This window comes from Tasmannia lanceolata, unplaced genomic scaffold (genome assembly GCF_043159265.1).
Source record: "Tasmannia lanceolata isolate RefF3 unplaced genomic scaffold, GAP_Taslan_0.1 ptg000009l, whole genome shotgun sequence".
Taxonomy (NCBI): Eukaryota; Viridiplantae; Streptophyta; class Magnoliopsida; order Canellales; family Winteraceae; genus Tasmannia; species Tasmannia lanceolata.
The window spans coordinates 637994-655187 of record NW_027518686.1 but is presented as its reverse complement, the minus strand read 5'-3'; the positions used below and the strand labels follow the sequence as shown (position 1 = coordinate 655187).

The 17194-nt window shown below is 38.5% G+C and overlaps 1 long non-coding RNA gene across 1 annotated transcript; it reads right to left on the bottom strand.

Moving 5' to 3' along the window:
- Window positions 1–551: 551 nt before the first annotated feature.
- On the bottom strand, window positions 552–15894 carry LOC143885792 (uncharacterized). Its single transcript, XR_013253592.1, has 3 exons — window positions 15737–15894; window positions 786–872; window positions 552–593 (listed from the first exon to the last, which is right to left on the bottom strand). It is a non-coding gene; the product is annotated as an uncharacterized LOC143885792 (long non-coding RNA).
- Window positions 15895–17194: the final 1300 nt, after the last annotated feature.

Sequence of the window (17194 nt, the reverse complement as noted above, 5' to 3'; positions counted from 1 at the left end):
CATATACGTTTGAGGGGGCATGTTAGAATATGTGGGATCCAACAGCTAGATTGGGTTAAGATCTCACCGTTGGATCATCTTGGAGGTAGATTGGGTAAGTTGAGGGAAAACGTGTTGAGTTATCAAATGATTCCATTGGTTTTCCCAATGAAATTCTACAAGAATGCACATAGTTTGTAAATTTTGCAGATTTTGATGTAAAAAGCTACTTGATTTTTAATTGATTATTGAGTGTGTAGGTCCGGTAGACTTGATTCACATCACTTTTCAAGTCTAAGTTTCCAATTATTTGAATTATTGTTGAACATAACTACTCTTTCCTCCCGTCATAAATTTAAATTTGAATTAACATGGGATGATAATAAATGTGACTTACATGAAATTTGGCTGAATCAGGGCCCTGAGCATTTGAAGGATATCCTTTCCCAAAATTTGGGGAAGATTTAGCCCTTATTAGGTCTTCCTTTTTAATTCTCCTAATAGGAACTGTTCCTCGTGGGCACCCTCCATTCTTGAGTCCTATCTTTAAAGACATACCTAATGATGAAGCTTTTTTTATCTTTAATAACTTTTGGAAGAGATCCTGGACCCATCTGCATAAAGGAAATTTCCATCAGTAAAAGTATGGTTTTAGTTTCTTCCAAGAAAAGAACATATTTTTCATAGTTAATCATTTTATTTCCCAAGGTGATGTCAAAGAAAAATAAAATCTCAAAATTAATACATAACGGACAAAAGAACATATCACTTCAAGTGTTAAGAACATAAGGAGAAAATAAAAAAACCTGGATCTTATGATTCTTCAATAAGGGATGATCAAAAGCGGGTTGTTTGTTGATATCAACACAACTAAATGTCTGTCCATATCCATCCTGCAAAAAATGTAAAGGTCAACAATATTTGTATCATTTTACCAATATGTGTGTGTTGTATCAACGTTACAATATGTGTGTGTTTGTGTGTTGTGGTAATTGTGTATGTGAGTGTATGTATGTTTATGTGCATGTGTATATGCATGTTTGTTAGTGTGAGACAGATCATAAGCTCAAGTAAATCCTTGCAAGAGGCCCTTTCAAGGGAGCCAAATTATGCCCAACCCTTTAAAAAAATCTTAAAATTATTAGTGTACTACCATTCTCACTTGTGCTTCTACGCTTTGTTCTGTTAAGAGATAGAAAAGAAGAAAAATACATTCAGAAATTCAAACCGTAGTCCCTATTTCTCCAGATCCTATATATAAGCTTATCTGCGCTGGAGTGCAGAAACAGGGTGAGCCCACATTGTTGGGGTGATCCAAAGCATTCATTTGGAAGGTCCTATCATAGATAGAGTGTCCACAAAAAATCAACTCCATTGGATCATCCTAACCCTTCCATTTGTGGAGGAGAAAAATGGGCAGATTTATGGATAAACAGTGTCTGTGCATTTTCCCCTCCACTATTGGATCGGTTAGAATGATCCTATGGATCTGATTTTTGGTACACATGCTATCTATGGAATGGCCTTCCAAATGGATGCTTTGGATCACCCCATAAATGTGGGCCCACAGGACTTATCAGCACTCGAGCGTAGATAAGCTATCTTCGCTCGAGGTCATAAACCTTTTGCTCATAAAATGCTTTGGATATACCCATTTTAATCTCCACAAATGGAAGGGTTGGGATGATCCTATCAAGCTGATTTTTTGGGCACACCCTATCTATATGAAGGCCTATCAAATGAATGCTTTGGATCATCCAAGCAATGTGGGGCCCCCTATGTTCGTGAGCTCTACCTCATATAACCTTATATGAGCTCTAGCTCACAAACATTTTTCCCTATATATATATATATATATATATATATATATATACTATAATAAGCGGGGAGGAAAGTGGCAGCTTTTCTCATTTTCTCATAATTCTATTAGGCCACATTTGGATACCAGCAAGATTTAGAATTGGATTTAGTTGATACTTTGAACTGGATCAGATCCTTAGATATCCAAATCAGCTACAACAGTGCAAAAAATTCCAATTTTCAAATATTTTCTGCGAGACATTATTTGGAAATCAATATTTGTGGCAACTTCCGTCACCATCGCTCGTCCTGGGCGTTGCTTCGGCAGCAGTGAGAAATCCCTCCCTCCCTCCTCTCTCTCTCTCTCTCTCTCTCTCTCTCTCTCTCTCTCTCTCTCTCTCTCTCTTAAAACATGATCATGAAGATCATTGATGTGTTTTGTATCCAAAACTCAAATTCAAATCAAAATACAAATGCATGAGGTATCCAAACGGGCCCTTATATTTACACGTAGGATTGAAAATCAAAATACCCGCTTTATGTAAGGGAATGTGGGAAGCTGGGGGTTGTGCCATGTGGCACCCCCTCTGCATTCCGATTTTCTACATGGCAAGAGAAAACGTTTCTCTTTATATACCCGTCTAATCCCATTGCTTCCGCATAAATTCGTTTCCTATTCCACGTATATCCATAAATTAATATTAATTCAATTGCAATCTTTTCCTTTAAAATCAGCAACTTTCAAATCCGACCGAATTAGGAAGGAGTGTCAGCCCCTCCTCTATCCTGTAATTTTAAAAAAGTATGAATTTCAAAAGACTCACGGGATTTCAAAAGGTTTTTTTCACTTTCTTGTGTATGTATTCTCTTCCCTAAATAATCTCCATAAATAAAGCACAAAATGAGATTATCAATTCCTATCTATCGTTTCATATTCCCCCTAGATAAAAACGTATCTATAAGAATCTCCTTAAAATTTTCTTAATTATCATATTTATAAGAATAAGGGATTTGCGAAGGGATTTGATGGAATTTATTGCAGTATTTACTTTTCATTTTTTTCTTCTTGGATGGGGCAACTTTAACGTGCTGTGTGGACTTGGAAGCAATTGCCATAATGTCCATTTCTGTATTTTTTATATTTTGCTCATCTAAAAAGGCTACTGATTTTGAAACCTAATAATCAAAGACACCTATATACATTGAGCTTTGCACGAGCAAGTGAGTAGTTTAATTTCTCCTTTCATTTTGTCGTTTTATACAACACCTTTACTGTCTACTACTTACATATCTTTGTATACTGCAGACTATTCATCCTTCAATGACCTAAATAAAAGGAGCCAGATGGTACTTCTTTTATTTTTATTTTTTTGAAAATTGACATTTATTAATAAAAACTATAACAAGGGACAAGATGTCCCCTGAAATAGTAGATATAACATCCCAGTTACATCATGATGCAACCGTTAGTCTACAGACAAATATTCCCGAAAGCCTCGGGTACACAATGGATGACCATGTCGTCCGATGTTACACCCTTTTTCGCCAATTCGTCGGCCATTTCATTAGCCGAGCGCCTTCTATGCACAATCCTCGGTCCTAACTCACGAACCAGATCCTTAATTTCCACAACGAGACAATGTATCCGCCAGGTGCCTTTCAAAAGTTATTGGCCTATGCAATCGAGTTCGTGGAATCCCCCTCGACAATCAACCGTTTTGAACATGGTACTTCTTTCTTTCATTTAGTTTAGGCAGCTCCCTTTATTTTAAATTTCTCTGATTGTTGTTCTCCGTTTTCCTGGTGTATTTTTTTCTGAATGATCTGTTTTATGGTGACAAATCAAAATTTATTTTGTTATCATGTTTCTATAGTTTTAAATCCATAATTTTTATCAGAAAAAAAATGATAAGACAAGGTGAGTCCCTGTCAGTATCTAAACGTGGTAGTGCAAATATCGGTAGCCTTAATTAATTCTATAATCTTGATGGACATAAGTCTTTTTCATCTTTAAATTTATTTTTTATTTTTTCTCTATCTAGGGTATTATGTTTTATGAAGAAAACAACTTCTTGAGCAACTTCTCCTGTAAAATTTTATATCTCAAATGTCCATAATTTGCAGTTTTGCTCATAGATCCTTCTCCGATATTTGGTCGATTCATGACACCCCTGTGAGCAATTGAATTATGTACTTATTTTATATCTTATAAATGTTTCTTCTTTCTTTCCTTTTTTTATAGTTCATATCAGATCCCTCTGCGGGCTTGATCAATGTGTAGGCTTACCAGATGTTCTAGATTCCCGCTTAAATCCAACGGTGTTACAGCAGAAAATGGAAGGTGTCCAATGTGGTATTATCCATCTCTTCTGCTCGGAAAGATCATGTTGTTGGCGATTCCGCTAAATTTAAATCTACTTTTGCATGCCTTTTTAGTTAAATACATTTTATCTACTCATTTTTGTTGTGAGTGTCTTCTCATGTTATGCTAAATACAACAAGAGAAGGGCTGCTTCGTGAGGGAGTCCTCTTTTCGATAAAATGAGCCTTGCCTACTATGTGGCTCATTGGATCCCACTACCTTTAGTGTTTGAAGAATTATGATATTTTACTAATTTCTGAATGTATTACAATGGATCTCAAAGTGTGCTTATATAGAGCACATACAAGATAAACATAGAAAGAAATAAACATAACCAAGGGAAGAAATAATTCTAGAAATCCTACCTACTAAGATTAGCCTAATTGCTAATTTAAGCTAGCTACCTAATCTAGCCAGGTTACCCCATTCAATCCACTTGCCTAATCTAGCACCATGGTGATCCAATGGTGTGCATTCAACTTAATCTGATTGTGAGATCTCTCTTATTCTAACATGCCCCCTCAAACATATGTTGATTGAAAAATCAACATACGTTTGATTACAATGATATTCCCCAATAAGAAAATAAAATTTTCTCCCCATAAGAAAATAGAATCTTTTGATTTGAAGAGCACTGCTGAAGATTGATGATGAATATCCCTTAATGTTCTTGCCGATGATAACCGATATTGAATGCCGAAGAAGATGCCGCTTGTTGATGTGTCACGAAGAGGGCTTAAAAGCCAATAGATCATAGCCTCAAAAGAGCTAGATGATACTCAAGCCTCGATGGGCGAGTAGAAATGGGTCACTATGGACCAATACCGGAATGGGCAAGAATGAGCCACGATGGGCAAGAATGGGCCATGATGGGCGACAAATCATGGGTCGGTAAAATACCGATCCCCATGGAATTTGACTCTCTCAGGCACGAACCTCAAAGAATAGAGGCCCCTCAACTGAGTAGAGTAATCAACTTCAGGCACACACCTCGAAGAGGTACCTCAACTGAAATAGGACAAAGAAAAATGGATGGAGAAGGAAAAAAACGACAACAAGCGGCTCAGATGACAAATATTTGGACAATACGTGAAAAACAGTGCATATATCAAATATGGGGTCTTGAAAGAAAATAAGTGCATTAAAAATACTAGGGAAAATATAAAAAATGTGTTGGATTTTTTATTAAAAATCTAAGTTTCAAATATTCAATAATTGGGCTAAGGCTTTAAGGTGGCTTTTCATATTCCTTGGTCTCCAAAAGTCATGCTCAAAAGGACAAAAGAGTGGGCCTTTCTTGGTGACTCTTTGTATTCCATTTATGGTGGCTCTTTGGTTTTCTCCTTTTAGTTAATGCCTTTAGTTCTCTCATTAAGGGTGATTCCATAAGAATGAAGAGACTCTTCGCTAGCTTCTAACAAGAGAAAAAAAAAGGAGAGAAGGAAAAAGTTCTACACCATTGTTGTGGTGTGTGAAAGCCAACCAAGGGTGTGTCCCATATTTTGGTGTGAGATTAAGATCTTCACAAGAAGCCTCAAAGTGTTTTGTAGAGCCCTTTTTGTTTAACTAGAGAGACTCGAAGCTTTGCTTTCAAAGTGTTTGGTAGGTGCACACCAACACTTAGTTGCTGTTCCTGGAGACGGTTCGGTCGTCAGATCCTTGCACCGGAATAGGGCCGAATAACGTCTTAAGCGAAGCGTTCAAGGACGTACAGCAGCTCTACAGATACTTTTGGATTATCTATTCTCTGTTTGGTATTTTCATCTTTCCCTAAGATCATACTATTGCAGTTTTCATTTTATATTTTTCCCTATTTGCACCAACAATCTTAAGACGTTATTCGTATAAGATGGATACTGCAAGAGCTATGGGTATTGATGGTCTAAAGCTTGAGAACTTTGACAGTTCTGATTTTAACGCTTGGCGTCGAAAAGTGATTTTTGGAATGCAACTTCTGAAAATCTACTATACTGTTCAAGAGGAGAAACCCGATTTTGAAGAGGAGAACTCTAAGGAAGAGGCGGATTGGGATCGTGATGATGACTTTTGTAGAAGTTATTTGCTCAACTGTTTGTCAGACCATCTTGCAGATGTTTATGGGCAAAACAAAACAGCTAAGGCTGTTTGGGATAATCTGGAGTAGCAATATAAAGATGAAGAGAATTTGTCCAAGACTCATCTTATTGACAAGTTTCTAGATATGAAATTTGAAGATGGAAAAGAAGTTTTGCCCCAAGTGAAAGAACTTGAAAAATTGGTATTGAAGCTTGAACAGAAAGCGATAAAGCTCAACAATGTTTTCATTGCTGGAGCTATTGTAAACAAGCTCCCTCCTTCCTGGTTATCTTTCTCTACGGAGATGCGTAGAAGAAAGAAACAAGTTTCTCTTGATGATTTGAAGCGGTTCATTTGTATTGAAGATGAAGCACGAACCCGTTCTCACATTGAGTTGCTTGAGAAGCAGAATGCTACTGCCAATATGATAGAAGCAAAATCAGATAATAACAAGGGAAGATATGATGTGGAAAAGAAGAAGTACAATCCCAAGAAGAAGTGGAACAAAAGGAACCTTACTGTGCAGAAAAAGGATTTTAAGCAGAAAGGTCAATGTTTCAATTGTGGAAAGTATGGCCACTTCGCTAAGGATTGTAGGGCACCACCAAAGAACAAAGAACTGAAGGAGTCGATTAATGTTGTAACTGGAAAGGAAGAGATTTCAGATTTTGTAACAGTAATCTCTCATGTGGAGGGTACTTCAGATTCTACTGATTGGTGGCTAGACACTGGTGCTACTTGTCATGTGTGCACCAACAAGTCACTAGTTTCTTCTTATGTTGCTTCAAAGGAGAAAGTGGCTATGGCGGATCGTTCTACTACTGATGTGCTCGGTTCTGGGACTGTTGTGTTGACACTCACGTCTAGGAAGACTCTTACTCTGAAAAATGTCAAGCATGTTCCCTCCATAGCTAAGAATTTGGTGTCTGACAGTCTTTTATGTGATGCTGGTATGCGTCTTGATTTCCAAGGTGGTAAGGCTGTTCTTTCTTATAATAATGTGTATTTTGGAAATGCTTACCGCACTGATGGAATGTACAAAATGAGCACTGTATCTTCCGTTGTTAATGAAATCACTAGTTCTGATTATCTTCCAAGTTGTGGCATAATAAACTTGGTCATGTTAACTATAGAAAATTACAAGATATGAAGAGTTTGGGCTTATTACCCAAATGTGGGGGTGATAAACCTGGGAAGTGTGAAGTGTGTGCACAAGCCAAAATTGTCAGAAAGCCCTTTTCTAAAGTTACTAGGAGTACAGAGTGTCTTGATTTGATTCACTCTGATACGTGTGATTTCAGAAGTTTCACTACAAAAGGAGGTATGAAGTATTTCATCACCTTCATCGATGATCGCACTCGATTCTGTCATGTGTACTTGTTGAAGTCAAAAGATGAAGCTTTTGGGAAGTTTGTGGAATTCCGAGTCAGGGTTGAAAAGCAACAGAGTCGACCTGTAAAGAAGCTCAGAATGACAGAGGTGGTGAATACCGATCCAATGAAGCGAAGGCATATTTCAAGGAGTAGGGTATTGTGGCAGAAACCACTGCCCCTTACTCACCTCAATCAAATGGAATTGCTAAAAGGAAGAATCACACGCTCACTGAGATGGTGAATTCAATGCTGATCACTGCTGGACTTCCTTCATGTTATTGGGGAGAAGCTCTTTTGACTGCAAATTTTATCCTTAACAGGGTTCCGTATTCAAAGACAAAGGTCACGCCACATGAACTTTGGTATGGTTATCCACCTAGTTTGGATATTCTTAAAGTGTGGGGGTGTCTTTCATATGTCAGAATACCAGATATCAGGAGACCAAAGATTGGGCCAAGGGCTAATATGTGATGCTCGAAGGTTTCTGGATCTTGGCACTAACTCAATCATTGAGGCCAGAGATGCTGAGTTCTTTGAAGACAAGTTCATCAAAGACAAGAATGTTGCACTTAGTGATCTGCCAGAAAACTCTCATGCAGAAGAGTCTATTGAACCAGAGGTTGTCTCCCTACCAGCTTCTCAGGAGGTTATCAATGAAGATTCAACCATGTCTAAAGAAGTTGAAGTGAATGATGATTCCATCATTCCTGAATCTCATGAGCCTCGTTCAAAGCGTATCAAGAAAGCTAAATCTTTTGGGGATGACTTTATGACATACAGTGTTGAAGCAGATCCACATACATTCAAAGAAGCGATGAGTTCTAGAGATGCTCTATTCTGGAGAGAAGCTGTTAATGATGAGATGGACTCATTGATCCAGAATAATACTTGGGAGCTAGTAAATCTTCCTGAAGGTGCTAAGCCCATTGGTTGCAAGTGGGTCTTTAAGAAGAAGTTGCGTGCAGACGGTTCCATAGAGAAGTATAAAGCCAGGTTGGTGGCTAAAGGCTTCACTCAGAAAGAAGGTATAGACTTCTTTGACACTTATGCAGCAGTTTGTCGGATTACAACATTTCGTGTTTTTATCGCCTTAGCAGCAATAGAAGGAATGGTTGTGCATCAGATGGACGTGAAAACAACATTCTTGAATGGTGATCTGACTGAGGAACTGTACATGCAACAACCAGAGGGATTCTGTGTTGAAGGTCAACAGAACAAAGTGTCCAGGTTGATAAGATCTCTCTAAGGTCTAAAACAAGCTCCAAAGCTAGGGCACGAGAAGTTTGACAAAGTCCTCAGGAGTGATGGATTTGGTGTCAGTAACTCTGATAAATGCATATACAGCAAGGTTGATGGGGATAAGGCAGTAATCATCTGTCTCTATGTAGATGACATGCTGATCATTGGGACAGATATACAGATTGTGACTTCTGTGAAAGATTTTCTTTCATCACATTTTAGTATGAAAGATCTTGGAGCTGCCGATACTATCCTGGGGATCAGAGTTTTGAGGACAGAGTCTGGGATTGGTATGGCTCAATCTCATTACATCGAGGGCATGCTGAAGACGTATGGATATTTTGATCTGGCTGAGTTATCTGTTCCATATGACTACAACCAGAAGCTCCATAGCAATACCGGAAGATCTGTAAAGCAATTGGAATACTCAAAGGTTATTGGTAGTCTGATGTATGCAATGCGTTGCACCAGGCCAGATATCGCATTTGCAGTGGGGATGCTTAGTAGGTTTACGAGCAATCCAGGTAAGGAACACTTGAATGCAATCCAGAGATTGATGAGGTACTTGAAGGGTACGCTCAACTTTTGTTTGTTCTTCTCTGGTTATCCATCAGTTGTAGAAGGTTTCTCAGATGCTAGTTGGTGTTCAGAGCCAGACGAGTCTAGATCGATTGGAGGCTTTGTTTTTACCTTGGAAGGTGCTGCGATTTCATGGAAATCCAAGAAGTAGACCATAATAGCTAAGTCTTCTATGGAGTCAGAATTTTTTGCTTTGGAAAGTGCTGGAGATGAGGCTGAGTGGCTCAAAGATCTTCTGCTAGATCTTCCGTTGAAGAAATTGCATTTGTCGGCAATTACTATCTTTTGTGACAATCAAGCGGCCAACACTGTTGCAGAAAACAAGCTCTTCAATGGAAGAAAGAGGACTATTCGTCTGAAGCACAGCTATATATCGGATCTGATAAGTCGAGGGATTACTGCAGTGATCGATGTTCGATCATCAGAGAATGTTGCTGATCCTATGACAAAAGGACTGAAAAGATAATTGGTCATACAGACATCCTCCAGAATGGGACTTATGTCCATTTGAGGTATGAAAATTTGCATTTGCATTTGGGAATGGTCTTTTGTGTTTATATCTACCATTGTAATGACATTTATGGTTCAAAGACTTGTCTACCTAACTTTGTCATTCATGGTCTACCTAACTTTGTCATTCATGGTTCAAAGAATAAAACACAAGTAGACGGATTCATGATTGCTTGCATTTGTTGCATAAAGGACTAAGTGCATTTGTTGCACAAGGGTCTCATTGCATTTATTGCAGAAATACTCTTGTCGGAATGGCTCTCTTGCCTAGATAATCTATTTATATTTGTATCTACCATTAAACTATATTAGTGGTTCAAAGCTTAGTCTACCATCAAATATAGTTCATGGTTCAAAGAATGAAATATGAATGGATTTGTTTTGGTGCACTTTAATATAAATTGTTTGAGACCATTCCTGTGTTAGTGCACTTAACCTGTCGGAGTAGAGGATGGCTGTAAGCCTTAATGAGCCCAAAGCACTTTGTGTGTGGGATGCCTGGCAGGTGCATGCCCTGAGGGACTCACCTATGTATGGGTAGAGGCATATCACCTCTTATGTAGTCTGAGTAGGCAAGACTGCTAGAGCCCTACAGAAAAAATGAATGATTTGAGGTTGGCTTTAATGCCTTAATGAGTCCTGAGTATTGTAGATACTCTAAGACTCACCTATGTGCAGGTGGAGATTTTCCATCTCCCATGTAATCTGAAGGATTGCTAGAGCCCACACAGAAACCTGTCATGGTAAAGAGGTTGGTTGTTACGCCTTAATGTAGTCCGAAGTACTACGGGTACGAGGTGTTTGACAGGAACACACTTAAGTACACACCTATGTTAGGGTGGAGACTATGTGTCTTTTATGGAGCTGGCATACTCCTAGAACCCTCGCAGAACAGGATGAGCACTATGTGTACTATTTGTTTCAGGCAAGCTTGTGAGTAGTGTGGTAGTTCAAGGCGTGGTCCACTACGCACTCGTACTCTGAATCTAGTCATGTGTGATTACTGAAATGTAGAAAGGTGCTGGTTCAAGGCTAAGTCCACCATGTACTTACACTACAATTCAGATAATCTATTTGGAAATAGTCTTCGGATATTTTCATTATGCACAATGTAACTAGAGCTCTCTGAGTTTGTGAATGATTTGAAACTTGTGGGGGATTGTTGGATTTTTTATTAAAAATCTAAGTTTCAAATATTCAATAATTGGGCTAAGGCTTTAAGGTGGCTTTTCATATTCCTTGGTCTCCAAAAGTCATGCACAAAAGGACAAAAGAGTGGGCCTTACTTGGTGACTCTTTGTATTCCATTTATGGTGGCTCTTTGGTTTTCTCCTTTTAGTTAATGCCTTTAGTTCTCTCATTAAGGGTGATTCTATAAGAATGAAGAGACTCTTGGCTAGCTTCTAACAAGAGAAAAAAAAAGGAGAGAAGGAAAAAGTTCTACACCATTGTTGTGGTGTGTGAAAGGAAAGCCAACCAAGGGTGTGTCCCATATTTTTGGTGTGAGATTAAGATCTTCACAAGAAGCCTCAAAGTGTTTGTAGAGCCCTTTTTGTTTAACTAGAGAGACTCGAAGTTTTGCTTTCAAAGTGTTTGGTATGTGCACACCAACACTTAGTTGCTGTTCCTGGAGACGGTTCGGTCGTCAGATCCTTGCACCGGAATAGGGCCGAATAACGTCTTAAGCGAAGCGTTCAAGGACGTACAACAGCTTTACAGATACTTTTGGATTATCTATTCTCTGTTTGGTAGTTTCATCTTTCCCTAAGATCATACTATTGTAGTTTTCATTTTATATTTTTCCCTATTTGCACCAACAAAATGAAATCAAGGGGTACATGAATCAAAAGACTGGATTTTGAAATACCAAAAGGTGTGCAATTATGGACATGGAGGATGGTAGATTAAGGAAAAGAAAAGGAACGAAAAACAAGGGCAGAGACTGCAACCCAAGAGGAGGGAAAGAAAACCTAAGGAAGAAGAGGTAAGATTGGCGCAACTGGTAGAGGTGTTGATGATGGGTGCAATGCCTGGCGTAGGAGATTGTAGGAGGCCGGGCGGACGGCTAGATCGGCCGTCCGCCGGAACACTGTGTTGCAAACTTCGCGGTCAAGGCACCTTAGGACCGAATTGCTTTGTTACCATGAAGAATTATGATATTTTACTAATTTCTGAATGTATTACAAAGGATCTCAAAGTGTGCTTATATAGAGCACAGACAAGATAAACATAGAAAGAGATAAACATAACCAAGGGAAGAAATAATTCTAGAAATCCTACCTACTAAGATTAGCCCAATTGCTAATTTAAGCTAGCTACCTAATCTAGCCAGGTTACCCCATTCAATCCACTTGCCTAATCTAGCACCGTGGTGATCCAACGGTGTGAATTCAACATAATCTGATTGTGAGATCTCACATATTCTAACATGCCCCATCAAACGTATGTGGATTGAAAAATCAACATACGTTTGATTACAATGATATTCCCCAATAAGAAAATAAAATTTTCTCCCAATAAGAAAATAAAATTTTCTCCCCATAAGAAAATAGAATCTTTTTATTTGAAGAGCATTGTGGAAGATTGATGATGAATATCCCTTGATGTTCTTGCCGATGATAACCGATATTGAAAGCCGAAGAAGATGCCACTTGTTGATGTGTCACGAAGAGGGCTTAAAAGCCAATAGATCATAGCCTCAAAAGAGCTAGATGATACTCAAGCCTTGATGGGCGAGTATAAATGAGTCACTATGGACCAATACTGGAATGGGCAAGAATGAGCCACGATGGGCAAGAATGGGCCACGATGGGCGAGAAATCATGGGTCTGTAAAATACCGATCATCATAGAATTTGACTCTCTCAGGCACGAACCTCAAAGAATGGAGGCCCCTCAACTGAGTAGAGTAATCAACTTCGGGCACGCACCTCGAAGAGGTACCTCAACTGAAATAGGACAAAGAAAAATGGATGGAGAAGGAAAAAAACGACAACAAGCGGCTCAGATGACAAATATTGGGACAATACGTGAAAAACAGTGCATATATCAAATATGGGGTCTTGAAAGAAAATAAGTGCATTAAAAATACTAGGGAAAATATAAAAAATGAAATCAAGGGGTGCATGAATCAAAAGACTGGATTTTGAAATACCAAAAGGTGTGCAATTATGGACATGGAGGATGGTAGATTAAGGAAAACAAAAGGAACGAAAAACTAGGGCAGAGACTGCAACCTAAGAGGAGGGAAAGAAAACCTAAGAAAGAAGAGGTAAGATTGGCGCAACTGGTAGAGGTGTTGATGATGGGTGCAATGCCTGGCGTAGGAGATTGTAGGAGGCCCGGCGGACGGCTAGATTGGCCGTCCGCCGGAACACTATGTTGTAAACTTCGCGGTCAAGGCACCTTAGGACCGAATTGCTTTGTTACCATGAAGAATTATGACATTTTACTAATTTCTGAATGTATTACAATGGATCTCAAAGTGTGCTTATATAGAGCACAGACAAGATAAACATAGAAAGAAATAAACATAACCAAGGGAAGAAATAATTCTAGAAATCCTACCTACTAAGATTAGCCTAATTGCTAATTTAAGCTAGCTACCTAATCTAGCCAGGTTACCCCATTCAACCCACTTGCCTAATCTAGCACCATGGTGATCCAACGGTGTGAATTCAACATAATCTGATTGTGAGATCTCACATATTCTAACATGCCCCATCAAACGTATGTGGATTGAAAAATCAACATACGTTTGATTACAATGATATTCCCCAATAAGAAAATAAAATTTTCTCCCCATAAGAAAATAAAATCTTTTTATTTGAAGAGCACTGTGGAAGATTGATGATGAATATCCCTTGATGTTCTTGCCGATGATAACCGATATTGAAAGCCGAAGAAGATGCCACTTGTTGATGTGTCATGAAGAGGGCTTAAAAGCCAATAGATCATAGCCTCAAAAGAGCTTGATGGGCGAGTAGAAATGAGTCACTATGGACCAATACTGGAATGGGCAAGAATGAGCCACGATGGGCAAGAATGGGCCACGATGGGCGAGAAATCATGGGTCGGTAAAATACCGATCCTCATGGAATTTGACTCTCTCAGGCACGAACCTCAAAGAATGGAGGCCCCTCAACTGAGTAGAGTAATCAACTTCAGGCACGCACCTCGAAGAGGTACCTCAACTGAAATAGGACAAAGAAAAATGGATGGAGAAGGAAAAAAACGACAACAAGCGGCTCATATGACAAATATTGGGACAATACGTGAAAAACAGTGCATATATCAAATATGGGGTCTTGAAAGAAAATAAGTGCATTAAAAATACTAGGGGAAATATAGAAAATGAAATCAAGGGGTGCATGAATCAAAAGACTGGATTTTGAAATACCAAAAGGTGTGCAATTATGGACATGGAGGATGGTAGATTAAGGAAAACAAAAGGAACGAAAAACTAGGGCAGAGACTGCAACCCAAGAGGAGGGAAAAAAAACCTAAGGAAGAAGAGGTAAGATTGGCGCAACTGGTAGAGGTGTTGATGATGGTTGCAATGCCCGGCATGGGAGATTGTAGGAGGCCCGGCGGACGGCTAGATCGATCGTCCGCTGGAACACTGTGTTGCAAACTTCGCGGTCAAGGCACCTTAGGACCGAATTGCTTTGTTACCATGAAGAATTATGATATTTTATTAATTTCTGAATGTATTACAATGGATCTCAAAGTGTGCTTATATAGAGCACATACAAGATAAACATAGAAAGAAATAAACATAACCAAGGGAAGAAATAATTCTAGAATTCCTACCTACTAAGATTAGCCTAATTGCTAATTTAAGCTAGCTACCTAATCTAGCCAGGTTACCCCATTCAACCCACTTGCCTAATCTAGCCCATGGTGATCCAACAGTGTGAATTCAACATAATCTGATTGTGAGATCTCACATATTCTAACAGTGTTAGGTTCGTTTGATTGGCATAATTTTTAGTTTGTAGGAGATTCAAAGCAAGGTATATTAGATGAACGGTTCAGATCAGTCAAGAGTCTGATATCCTCTCTCATTTTTCATATCCACTAAGTTTTGGTCTTTTTTTTATATAATAATATTTTATTTCTTTGAATTTTATTACTTTTCCCTGTATGCCCTTGCATCTGCACGGGTTTCTTACTAGGGGGTCTGTCTCTCTCTACACACACACACACAAATATATATATATATATATATATATTTATTTATTTATATATATGAGGAAAAGGATTGTACGCTCGACCGTACCTAAAGTTAGGTACGGTAGAGTGCCAAATCACATGGGTCCCCCATTTTTGGTGGGCATCTAAACCATTCATTTGCAAGGCTCCATCATAGATAGGGTGCATACCAAAAATCAGCACCATTGAATCATCCTAACCCCTCCAAAACTGGAGGCCAAAATGGGCAGATTTGTGGACAAACACTGTCTGTCCATTTTGGCCTCCACAAATGGATGGGTTAGGATGATCCTATGGAGCTGATTTTTGGTATGCACCCTATCTATGATGGGGCCTTGCAAATGAATGTTTTAGATGCTCACCAAAAATGTGGGACCCATGTGATTTGGAACTCTACCGTACCTAACTTTAGGTACGGTCGAGCGTACAATCTTATTCCTCTATATGTATATATATATATATATATATATATATATATATATATATATATATAGAGAGAGAGAGAGAGAGATCTGCACTAAGTTGTATTTATTTAGTTTTTTTTATGTATTAATAAGATAACATAAAAGTAGAAACCCGACCAAGCTGTTCCATATCATTTTCTAATGCAAAAGACATAGTGATACCTCAATGGTCTTGACTGCTGGTTTATTGATAATCTTCAGTAGCCGCTCAATCTCCAAATCTTCTTCTTTGGACAGACTTATGCTCCCTCTTCCTTCCACTACATTGCCATTGATAGAAAGAGAAAGTAGTAGAAAAAGTAGCAAAAACATTTCCTTCAAACCCAGCCCAAGATTAAGAAACTCCTCTCTCAAATCCATTGAAAAAAAATTCCCCACCTCCTTTTACATAGCATGGATTCCTTGTATATTTAAGGAAAAAAATCCCCCATTCTTTAAGAAGAGATTCACAATTACTACTGGGAGAGAATAAAAAAGTAAGGAGTGATCCCTCAAGATAACAACAAATTAAAAAGGAAATAGACTTACTAAAAGAGAATTAAAAAGGAAGGAATAATCCAACAAGATAAGAGGAACCTAAAATGGAAAGAGTGACTCAGATAGATTGGCATCAGAGGTGCATGGAAACAAATTGCTGCCTAAAAAAATCAAGGGAAAACTACTAGAAACCCCCTAGTTAAAAACATATCTAAAAGAATCCCCTCCAATTTTTCATAATTACCAATGATACAGTTTTGTGCCTAAAATTGCTGAAATACAGGTGTGACAATCCAAGAGGGGGGGGGTGTGAATTGGTCAATTAGAAAATTTAGGCTTAATTAAGGGAGATTAAAAATTAATCTTCTAATTAAGCACTAATTAGTCTAACCCTTGTTAAAATATGTATATCAATAAAAGCTAGGATTTAGATTTTCTAATCATGCACATTTACTAACCCTTGTTCAAATGGATAACATAATGCAATTAGGGTTTATTACATTTAACACAAGCGCATTTACTAACCCTTGTTCAATTAAGGTATAAACACAAGTAAGGTTAGAGATTACCAATCACCACGCGTGCAAGAGAAGGAGAGAGAGAGAGAGAGAGAGAGAGAGAGAGAGAGAGAGAGAGAGAGAATGCACACCACAATGATGACACCAAAATTTTATAGTGGTTAGGTCACAACTTGACCTACTCCACTCTTCCAAGTTTGGCTCCTTGGTTACTCCACTATGGTGAGATTTCCAGCCTAATCTCGAAGCTCTTACAATAAGCTTTTCCATTCTCAAGGGCCAAAGCGAAGCCCGTGGCACGAAGCCTTGGCAAGGGAGTCAAACCCTTGCACATGATTCACCTTTCTTCACGGACCGAATCAGAGACCCTTTTTTTCACCTTTCTTTATGGGCCGAAGAGGAGACCCTCACATGAAGACCAAATAAAGAAAAAAACTCTCTTGCCTCTTAATAGGCGGATTACAACATTGAAAGCTTACATTCACTCCAAGAAATAAACAAATAAAAGCCCTATGGAGTGCCTTTTGATAACATGTAGAAATGGAAGATCAAAGAGGTTTTTAGCCTTTGAATTCAAAGGTTGAAGCTCAAAGAGAAATGGGATTTGATCTTTCTCAAATGTTCA